Source organism: Vespula vulgaris, unplaced genomic scaffold, assembly GCF_905475345.1.
Source record: "Vespula vulgaris unplaced genomic scaffold, iyVesVulg1.1, whole genome shotgun sequence".
Classification (NCBI taxonomy): domain Eukaryota; kingdom Metazoa; phylum Arthropoda; class Insecta; order Hymenoptera; family Vespidae; genus Vespula; species Vespula vulgaris.
Genome location: NW_026114518.1, coordinates 691,780 through 702,395, shown reverse-complemented (window position 1 = coordinate 702,395; position 10,616 = coordinate 691,780).

Below are 10,616 nucleotides of genomic sequence, written 5' to 3'. Positions count from 1 at the left end.
TGGATGAAAAAAATATGGGCGTGTACGGCGCGACGGGCCCTTTCCAACAACCTCGGTCCGGTTGTTCTAGGTGCTATAGTTTTGGAGAAAAAAATTGTTAAAAAAAAGATTATTTTCCTTTGTTCCATTTAAACCGTTGTAACTCGGCTCCTATTGGTCAGATCTGGATGAAAAAAATATGGGCTCGTAGGGCGCGACGAGCCCATTCCAATGACCTCGGTCCAGTTGTTCTAGATGCCACAGTTTCGGAGACAAAAATTGTTAGAGAAAAATTTTTTTTTCCATTGTTCCATTTAAACCGTTATAACTCGGCTCCTATTGGTCAGATATGGATGAAAAATATATGCCCCTGTAGGGCGCGACGAGCCCTTTCCAAGGACCTCGGTCCGGTTGTTCTAGGTGCAACAGTTTCGGAGAGAAAAATTGTTAAAAAAAATTTTTTTTTCCTTTGTTCCCTTTAAACCGTTATAACTCGGCCCAGTTGGTCAGATCTGGATGAAAAAAATATGGGCGTGTACGGCGCGACGAGTCCTTTCCAATGCCCTCGCTCCGGTTGTTCTAGGTGCTACAGTTTCGGAGAGAAAAATTGTTAAAAAAATTTTTTTTTCCTTTGTTCCCTTTAAACCGTTATAACTCGGCTCCAGTTGGTCAGATCTGGATGAAAAAAATATGGGCGTGTACGGCGCGACGAGTCCTTTCCAATGCCCTCGCTCCGGTTGTTCTAGGTGCTACAGTTTCGGAAGAAAAAATTGTTAAAGAAAATTTTTTTTTTCCTTTGTTCCATTTAAACCGTTATAACTCGGCTCCTATTGGTCAGATCTGGATGAAAAAAATATGGGCGTGTAGGAGGCGACGAGCCCTTTCCAATGCCCTCGCTCCGGTTGTTCTAGGTGCTATAGTTTCGGAGAAAAATATTGTTAAAGAAAAATTTTTTTTTCCTTTGTTCCCTTTAAACCGTTATAACTCGGCTCCAGTTGGTCAGATCTGGATGAAAAAAATATGGGCGTGTACGGCGCGACGAGTCCTTTCCAATGCCCTCGCTCCGGTTGTTCTAGGTGCTACAGTTTCGGAGAGAAAAATTGTTAAAAAAAATTTTTTTTTCCTTTGTTCCCTTTAAACCGTTATAACTCGGCTCCAGTTGGTCAGATCTGGATGAAAAAAATATGGGCGTGTACGGCGCGACGGGCCCTTTCCAACAACCTCGGTCCGGTTGTTCTAGGTGCTATAGTTTTGGAGAAAAAAATTGTTAAAAAAAAGATTATTTTCCTTTGTTCCATTTAAACCGTTATAACTCGGCTCCTATTGGTCAGATATGGATGAAAAATATATGCCCCTGTAGGGCGCGACGAGCCCTTTCCAAGGACCTCGGTCCGGTTGTTCTACGTGCCACAGTTTCGGAGAGAAAAATTGTTAAAAAAAATTTTTTTTTCCTTTGTTCCCTTTAAACCGTTATAACTCGGCTCCAGTTGGTCAGATCTGGATGAAAAAAATATGGGCGTGTACGGCGCGACGAGTCCTTTCCAATGCCCTCGCTCCGGTTATTCTAGGTGCTACAGTTTCGGAGAGAAAAATTGTTAAAAAAAATTTTTTTTTCCTTTGTTCCCTTTAAACCGTTATAACTCGGCTCCAGTTGGTCAGATCTGGATGAAAAAAATATGGGCGTGTACGGCGCGACGGGCCCTTTCCAACAACCTCAGTCCGGTTGTTCTAGGTGCTATAGTTTTGGAGAAAAAAATTGTTAAAAAAAAGATTATTTTCCTTTGTTCCATTTAAACCGTTGTAACTCGGCTCCTATTGGTCAGATCTGGATGAAAAAAATATGGGCGCGTAGGGCACGACGAGCCCTTTCCAATGACCTCGGTCCAGTTGTTCTAGATGCCACAGTTTCGGAGACAAAAATTGTTAGAGAAAAATTTTTTTTTCCTTTGTTCCCTTTAAACCGTTATAACTCGGCTCCAGTTGGTCAGATCTGGATGAAAAAAATATGGGCGTGTACGGCGCGACGGGCACTTTCCAACAACCTCGGTCCGGTTGTTCTAGGTGCTATAGTTTTGGAGAAAAAAATTGTTAAAGAAAATTTTTTTTTCCTTTGTTCCCTTTAAACCGTTATAACTCGGCTCCAGTTGGTCAGATCTGGATGAAAAAAATACGGGCGTGCACGGCGCGACGAGTCCTTTCCAATGCCCTCGCTCCGGTTGTTCTAGGTGCTACAGTTTCGGAGGAAAAAATTGTTAAAAAAAAATTTTTTTTTCCTTTGTTCCCTTTAAACCGTTATAACTCGGCTCCTATTGGTCAGATCTGGATGAACAAAATATGGCCGTGTAGGGCGCGAGGAGAGCCTTCCAATGACCCCTGACCGGTTGTTCTAAGTGCTATAGTTTTGGAGACAAAAATTGTTAAAGAAAGATTATTTTCCTTTGTTCCATTTAAACCGTTGCAACTCGGCTCCTATTGGTCAGATCTGGATGAAAAAAATATGGGCGCGTAGGGCGCGACGAGCCCTTTCCAATGACCTCGGTCCAGTTGTTCTAGATGCCACAGTTTCGGAGACAAAAATTGTTAAAGAAAAATTTTTTTTTCCTTTGTTGCATTTAAACAGTTATAACACGGCTCCTATTAGTCAGATCTGGATGAAAAAAATATGGTCGTGTAGGAGGCGACGAGCCCTTTCCAATGCCCTCGCTCCGGTTGTTCTAGGTGCTATTGTTACGGAGAAAGAAATTGTTAAAGAAAAATTTTTTTTTCCTTGGTTCCCTTTAAACCGTTCTAACTCGGCTCCTATTGGTCAGATCTGGATGAAAGAAATATGGCCGTGTAGGGCGCGAGGAGCGCCTTCCTATGACCCCTGTCCGGTTGTTCTAGGTGCTATAGTTTTGGAGACAAAAATTGTTAAAGAAAGATTATTTTCCTTTGTTCCATTTAAACCGTTGTAACTCGGCTCCTATTGGTCAAATCTGGATGAAAGAAATATGGCCGTGTAGGGCGCGAGGAGCGCCTTCCAATGACCCCTGTCCGGTTGTTCTAGGTGCTACAGTTTCGGAGGAAAAAATTGTTAAAAAAAAAGTTTTTTTTCCTTTGTTCCCTTTAAACCGTTATAACTCGGCTCATATTGGTCAGATCTGGATGAAAAAAATATGGGCGTGTACGGCGCGACGAGTCCTTTCCAATGCCCTCGCTCCGGTTGTTCTAGGTGCTATAGTTTCGGAGAAAAATATTGTTAAAGAAAAATTTTTTTTTCCTTTGTTCCCTTTAAACCGTTATAACTCGGCTCCTATTGGTCAGATCTGGATGAAAAATATATGCCCCTGTAGGGCGCGACGGGCCCTTTGCAACAACCTCGGTCCGGTTATTCTAGGTGCTATAGTTTTGGAGAAAAAAATTGTTAAAAAAAAGATTATTTTCCTTTGTTCCATTTAAACCGTTGTAACTCGGCTCCTATTGGTCAGATCTGGATGAAAAAAATATGGGCGCGTAGGGCGCGACGAGCCCTTTCCAATGACCTCGGTCCAGTTGTTCTAGATGCCACAGTTTCGGAGACAAAAATTGTTAAAGAAAAATTTTTTTTTCCTTTGTTCCATTTAAACCGTTATAACTCGGCTCCAGTTGGTCAGATCTGGATGAAGAAAATATGGGCGTCTACGGCGCGACGAGCCCTTTCCAATGCCCTCGCTCCGGTTGTTCTATGTGCTACAGTTTCGGAGAGAAAAATTGTAAAAAAAAATTTTTTTTTCCTTTGTACCCTTTAAACCGTTATAACTCGGCTCCAGTTGGTCAGATCTGGATGAAAAAAATACGGGCGTGCACGGCGCGACGAGTCCTTTCCAATGCCCTCGCTCCGGTTGTTCTAGGTGCTACAGTTTCGGAGGAAAAAATTGTTAAAAAAAAATTTTTTTTTCCTTTGTTCCCTTTAAACCGTTATAACTCGGCTCCTATTGGTCAGATCTGGATGAACAAAATATGGCCGTGTAGGGCGCGAGGAGAGCCTTCCAATGACCCCTGACCGGTTGTTCTAAGTGCTATAGTTTTGGAGACAAAAATTGTTAAAGAAAGATTATTTTCCTTTGTTCCATTTAAACCGTTGTAACTCGGCTCCTATTGGTCAGATCTGGATGAAAAAAATATGGGCGCGTAGGGCGCGACGAGCCCTTTCCAATGACCTCGGTCCAGTTGTTCTAGATGCCACAGTTTCGGAGACAAAAATTGTTAAAGAAAAATTTTTTTTTCCTTTGTTGCATTTAAACAGTTATAACTCGGCTCCTATTAGTCAGATCTGGATGAAAAAAATATGGTCGTGTAGGAGGCGACGAGCCCTTTCCAATGCCATCGCTCCGGTTGTTCTAGGTGCTATTGTTACGGAGAAAGAAATTGTTAAAGAAAAATTTTTTTTTCCTTGGTTCCCTTTAAACCGTTATAACTCGGCTCCTATTGGTCAGATCTGGATGAAAGAAATATGGCCGTGTAGGGCGCGAGGAGCGCCTTCCTATGACCCCTGTACGGTTGTTCTAGGTGCTATAGTTTTGGAGACAAAAATTGTTAAAGAAAGATTATTTTCCTTTGTTCCATTTAAACCGTTGTAACTCGGCTCCTATTGGTCAAATCTGGATGAAAGAAATATGGCCGTGTAGGGCGCGAGGAGCGCCTTCCAATGACCCCTGTCCGGTTGTTCTAGGTGCTACAGTTTCGGAGAGAAAAATTGTTAAAAAAAAATTTTTTTTTCCTATGTTCCGCTTTATCCGTTATAACTCGGCTCATATTGGTCAGATCTGGATGAAAAAAATATGGGCGTGTACGGCGCGACGAGCGCTTTCCAATGCCCTCGCTCCGGTTGTTCTAGGTGCTATAGTTTTGGAGAAAAAAATTGTTAAAGAAAGATTATTTTCCTTTGTTCCATTTAATCCGTTGTAACTCTGCCCCTGTTGGTCAGATCTGGATGAAAAAAATATGGGCGTGTACGGCGCGACGAGTCCTTTCCAATGTCCTCGCTCCGGTTGTTCTAGGTGCTACAGTTTCGGAAGAAAAAATTGTTAAAGAAAATTTTTTTTTTCCTTTGTTCCCTTTAAACCGTTATAACTCGGCTCCTATTGGTCAGATCTGGATGAAAAAAATATGGGCGTGTAGGAGGCGACGAGCCCTTTCCAATGCCCTCGCTCCGGTTGTTCTAGGTGCTATAGTTTCGGAGAAAAATATTGTTAAAGAAAAATTTTTTTTTCCTTTGTTCCCTTTAAACCGTTATAACTCGGCTCCTATTGGTCAGATCTGGATGAAAAATATATGCCCCTGTAGGGCGCGACGGGCCCTTTGCAACAACCTCGGTCCGGTTGTTCTAGGTGCTATAGTTTTGGAGAAAAAAATTATTAAAAAAAATTTTTTTTTCCTTTGTTCCCTTTAAACCGTTATAACTCGGCTCCAGTTGGTCAGATCTGGATGAAAAAAATATGGGCGTGTACGGCGCGACGAGTCCTTTCCAATGCCCTCGCTCCGGTTGTTCTAGGTGCTACAGTTTCGGAGAGAAAAATTGTTAAAAAAATTTTTTTTTCCTTTGTTCCCTTTAAACCGTTATAACTCGGCTCCAGTTGGTCAGATCTGGATGAAAAAAATATGGGCGTGTACGGCGCGACGAGTCCTTTCCAATGCCCTCGCTCCGGTTGTTCTAGGTCCTACAGTTTCGGAGGAAAAAATTGTTAAAAAGAAATTTTTTTTTCCTTTGTTCCATTTAATCCGTTGTAACTCTGCCCCTGTTGGTCAGATCTGGATGAAAAAAATATGGGCGTGTACGGCGCGACGAGTCCTTTCCAATGCCCTCGCTCCGGTTGTTCTAGGTGCTACAGTTTCGGAAGAAAAAATTGTTAAAGAAAATTTTTTTTTTCCTTTGTTCCCTTTAAACCGTTATAACTCGGCTCCTATTGGTCAGATCTGGATGAAAAAAATATGGGCGTGTAGGAGGCGACGAGCCCTTTCCAATGCCCTCGCTCCGGTTGTTCTAGGTGCTATAGTTTTGGAGAAAAAAATTATTAAAAAAAAGATTATTTTCCTTTGTTCCATTTAAACCGTTATAACTCGGCTCCTATTGGTCAGATATGGATGAAAAATATATGCCCCTGTAGGGCGCGACGAGCCCTTTCCAAGGACCTCGGTCCGGTTGTTCTAGGTGCCACAGTTTCGGAGAGAAAAATTGTTAAAAAAAATTTTTTTTTCCTTTGTTCCCTTTAAACCGTTATAACTCGGCTCCAGTTGGTCAGATCTGGATGAAAAAAATATGGGCTTGTACGGCGCGACGAGTCCTTTCCAATGCCCTCGCTCCGGTTGTTCTAGGTGCTACAGTTTCGGAGAGAAAAATTGTTAAATAAAATTTTTTTTTCCTTTGTTCCCTTTAAACCGTTATAACTCGGCTCCAGTTGGTCAGATCTGGATGAAAAATATATGCCCCTGTAGGGCGCGACGGGCCCTTTCCAAGGACCTCGGTCCGGTTGTTCTAGGTGCAACAGTTTCGGAGAGAAAAATTGTTAAAAAAAATTTTTTTTTCCTTTGTTCCCTTTAAACCGTTATAACTCGGCCCAGTTGGTCAGATCTGGATGAAAAAAATATGGGCGTGTACGGCGCGACGAGTCCTTTCCAATGCCCTCGCTCCGGTTGTTCTAGGTGCTACAGTTTCGGAGAGAAAAATTGTTAAAAAAATTTTTTTTTCCTTTGTTCCCTTTAAACCGTTATAACTCGGCTCCTATTGGTCAGATCTGGATGAACAAAATATGGCCGTGTAGGGCGCGACGAGCCCTTTCCAATGACCTCGGTCCAGTTGTTCTAGATGCCACAGTTTCGGAGACAAAAATTGTTAAAGAAAAATTTTTTTTTCCTTTGTTCCATTTAAACCGTTATAACTCGGCTCCAGTTGGTCAGATCTGGATGAAAAAAATATGGGCGTCTACGGCGCGACGAGCCCTTTCCAATGCCCTCGCTCCGGTTGTTCTATGTGCTACAGTTTCGGAGAGAAAAATTGTTAAAAAAAATTTTTTTTTCCTTTGTTCCCTTTAAACCGTTATAACTCGGCTCCAGTTGGTCAGATCTGGATGAAAAAAATACGGGCGTGCACGGCGCGACGAGTCCTTTCCAATGCCCTCGCTCCGGTTGTTCTAGGTGCTACAGTTTCGGAGGAAAAAATTGTTAAAAAAAAATTTTTTTTTCCTTTGTTCCCTTTAAACCGTTATAACTCGGCTCCTATTGGTCAGATCTGGATGAACAAAATATGGCCGTGTAGGGCGCGAGGAGAGCCTTCCAATGACCCCTGACCCGTTGTTCTAAGTGCTATAGTTTTGGAGACAAAAATTGTTAAAGAAAGATTATTTTCCTTTGTTCCATTTAAACCGTTGTAACTAGGCTCCTATTGGTCAGATCTGGATGAAAAAAATATGGGCGCGTAGGGCGCGACGAGCCCTTTCCAATGACCTCGGTCCAGTTGTTCTAGATGCCACAGTTTCGGAGACAAAAATTGTTAAAGAAAAATTTTTTTTTCCTTTGTTGCATTTAAACAGTTATAACTCGGCTCCTATTAGTCAGATCTGGATGAAAAAAATATGGTCGTGTAGGAGGCGACGAGCCCTTTCCAATGCCCTCGCTCCGGTTGTTCTAGGTGCTATTGTTACGGAGAAAGAAATTGTTAAAGAAAAATTTTTTTTTCCTTGGTTCCCTTTAAACCGTTATAACTCGGCTCCTATTGGTCAGATCTGGATGAAAGAAATATGGCCGTGTAGGGCGCGAGGAGCGCCTTCCTATGACCCCTGTCCGGTTGTTCTAGGTGCTATAGTTTTGGAGACAAAAATTGTTAAAGAAAGATTATTTTCCTTTGTTCCATTTAAACCGTTGTAACTCGGCTCCTATTGGTCAAATCTGGAGGAAAGAAATATGGCCGTGTAGGGCGCGTGGAGCGCCTTCCAATGACCCCTGTCCGGTTGTTCTAGGTGCTACAGTTTCGGAGGAAAAAATTGTTAAAAAAAAAGTTTTTTTTCCTTTGTTCCCTTTAAACCGTTATAACTCGGCTCATATTGGTCAGATCTGGATGAAAAAAATATGGGCGTGTACGGCGCGACGAGTCCTTTCCAATGCCCTCGCTCCGGTTGTTCTAGGTGCTATGGTTTCGGAGAAAAATATTGTTAAAGAAAAATTTTTTTTTCCTTTGTTCCCTTTAAACCGTTATAACTCGGCTCCTATTGGTCAGATCTGGATGAAAAATATATGCCCCTGTAGGGCGCGACGGGCCCTTTGCAACAACCTCGGTCCGGTTGTTCTAGGTGCTATAGTTTTGGAGAAAAAAATTGTTAAATAAAAGATTATTTTCCTTTGTTCCATTTAAACCGTTGTAACTCGGCTCCTATTGGTCAGATCTGGATGAAAAAAATATGGGCGCGTAGGGCGCGACGAGCCCTTTCCAATGACCTCGGTCCAGTTGTTCTAGATGCCACAGTTTCGGAGACAAAAATTGTTAAAGAAAAATTTTTTTTTCCTTTGTTCCATTTAAACCGTTATAACTCGGCTCCAGTTGGTCAGATCTGGATGAAGAAAATATGGGCGTCTACGGCGCGACGAGCCCTTTCCAATGCCCTCGCTCCGGTTGTTCTATGTGCTACAGTTTCGGAGAGAAAAATTGTTAAAAAAAATTTTTTTTTCCTTTGTACCCTTTAAACCGTTATAACTCGGCTCCAGTTGGTCAGATCTGGATGAAAAAAATACGGGCGTGCACGGCGCGACGAGTCCTTTCCAATGCCCTCGCTCCGGTTGTTCTAGGTGCTACAGTTTCGGAGGAAAAAATTGTTAAAAAAAAATTTTTTTTTCCTTTGTTCCCTTTAAACCGTTATAACTCGGCTCCTATTGGTCAGATCTGGATGAACAAAATATGGCCGTGTAGGGCGCGAGGAGAGCCTTCCAATGACCCCTGACCGGTTGTTCTAAGTGCTATAGTTTTGGAGACAAAAATTGTTAAAGAAAGATTATTTTCCTTTGTTCCATTTAAACCGTTGTAACTCGGCTCCTATTGGTCAGATCTGGATGAAAAAAATATGGGCGCGTAGGGCGCGACGAGCCCTTTCCAATGACCTCGCTCCGGTTGTTCTAGGTGCTATTGTTACGGAGAAAGAAATTGTTAAAGAAAAATTTTTTTTTCCTTGGTTCCCTTTAAACCGTTATAACTCGGCTCCTATTGGTCAGATCTGGATGAAAGAAATATGGCCGTGTAGGGCGCGAGGAGCGCCTTCCTATGACCCCTGTCCGGTTGTTCTAGGTGCTATAGTTTTGGAGACAAAAATTGTTAAAGAAAGATTATTTTCCTTTGTTCCATTTAAACCGTTGTAACTCGGCTCCTATTGGTCAAATCTGGATGAAAGAAATATGGCCGTGTAGGGCGCGAGGAGCGCCTTCCAATGACCCCTGTCCGGTTGTTCTAGGTGCTACAGTTTCGGAGGAAAAAATTGTTAAAAAAAAATTTTTTTTTCCTTTGTTCCCTTTAAACCGTTTTAACTCGGCTCCTATTGGTCAGATCTGGATGAAAGAAATATGGCCGTGTAGGGCGCGAGGAGCGCCTTCCAATGACCCCTGTCAGGTTGTTCTAGGTGCTATAGTTTTGGAGACAAAAATTGTTAAAGAAAGATTATTTTCCTTTGTTCCATTTAAACCGTTCTAACTCGGCTACTATTGGTCAGATCTGGATGAAAAAAATATGGGCGTGTACGGCGCGACGAGCACTTTCCAATGCCCTCGCTCCGGTTGTTCTAGATGCCACAGTTTCGGAGATAAAAATTGTTAAAAAAAAATTTTTTTTTCCTATGTTCCGCTTTCTCCGTTATAACTCGGCTCATATTGGTCAGATCTGGATGAAAAAAATATGGGCGTGTACGGCGCGACGAGCGCTTTCCAATGCCCTCGCTCCGGTTGTTCGAGGTGCTATAGTTTTGGAGAAAAAAATTGTTAAAGAAAGATTATTTTCCTTTGTTCCATTTAATCCGTTGTAACTCTGCCCCTGTTGGTCAGATCTGGATGAAAAAAATATGGGCGTGTACGGCGCGACGAGTCCTTTCCAATGCCCTCGCTCCGGTTGTTCTAGGTGCTACAGTTTCGGAAGAAAAAATTGTTAAAGAAAATTTTTTTTTTCCTTTGTTCCCTTTAAACCGTTATAACTCGGCTCCTATTGGTCAGATCTGGATGAAAAATATATGCCCCTGTAGGGCGCGACGGGCCCTTTGCAACAACCTCGGTCCGGTTGTTCTAGGTGCTATAGTTTTGGAGAAAAAAATTATTAAAAAAAAGATTATTTTCCTTTGTTCCATTTAAACCGTTATAACTCGGCTCCTATTGGTCAGATATGGATGAAAAATATATGCCCCTGTAGGGCGCGACGAGCCCTTTCCAAGGACCTCGGTCCGGTTGTTCTAGGTGCCACAGTTTCGGAGACAAAAATTGTTAAAAAAAATTTTTTTTTCCTTTGTTCCCTTTAAACCGTTATAACTCGGCTCCAGTTGGTCAGATCTGGATGAAAAAAATATGGGCGTGTACGGCGCGACGAGTCCTTTCCAATGCCCTCGCTCCGGTTGTTCTAGGTGCTACAGTTTCGGAGAGAAAAATTGTTAAAAAAA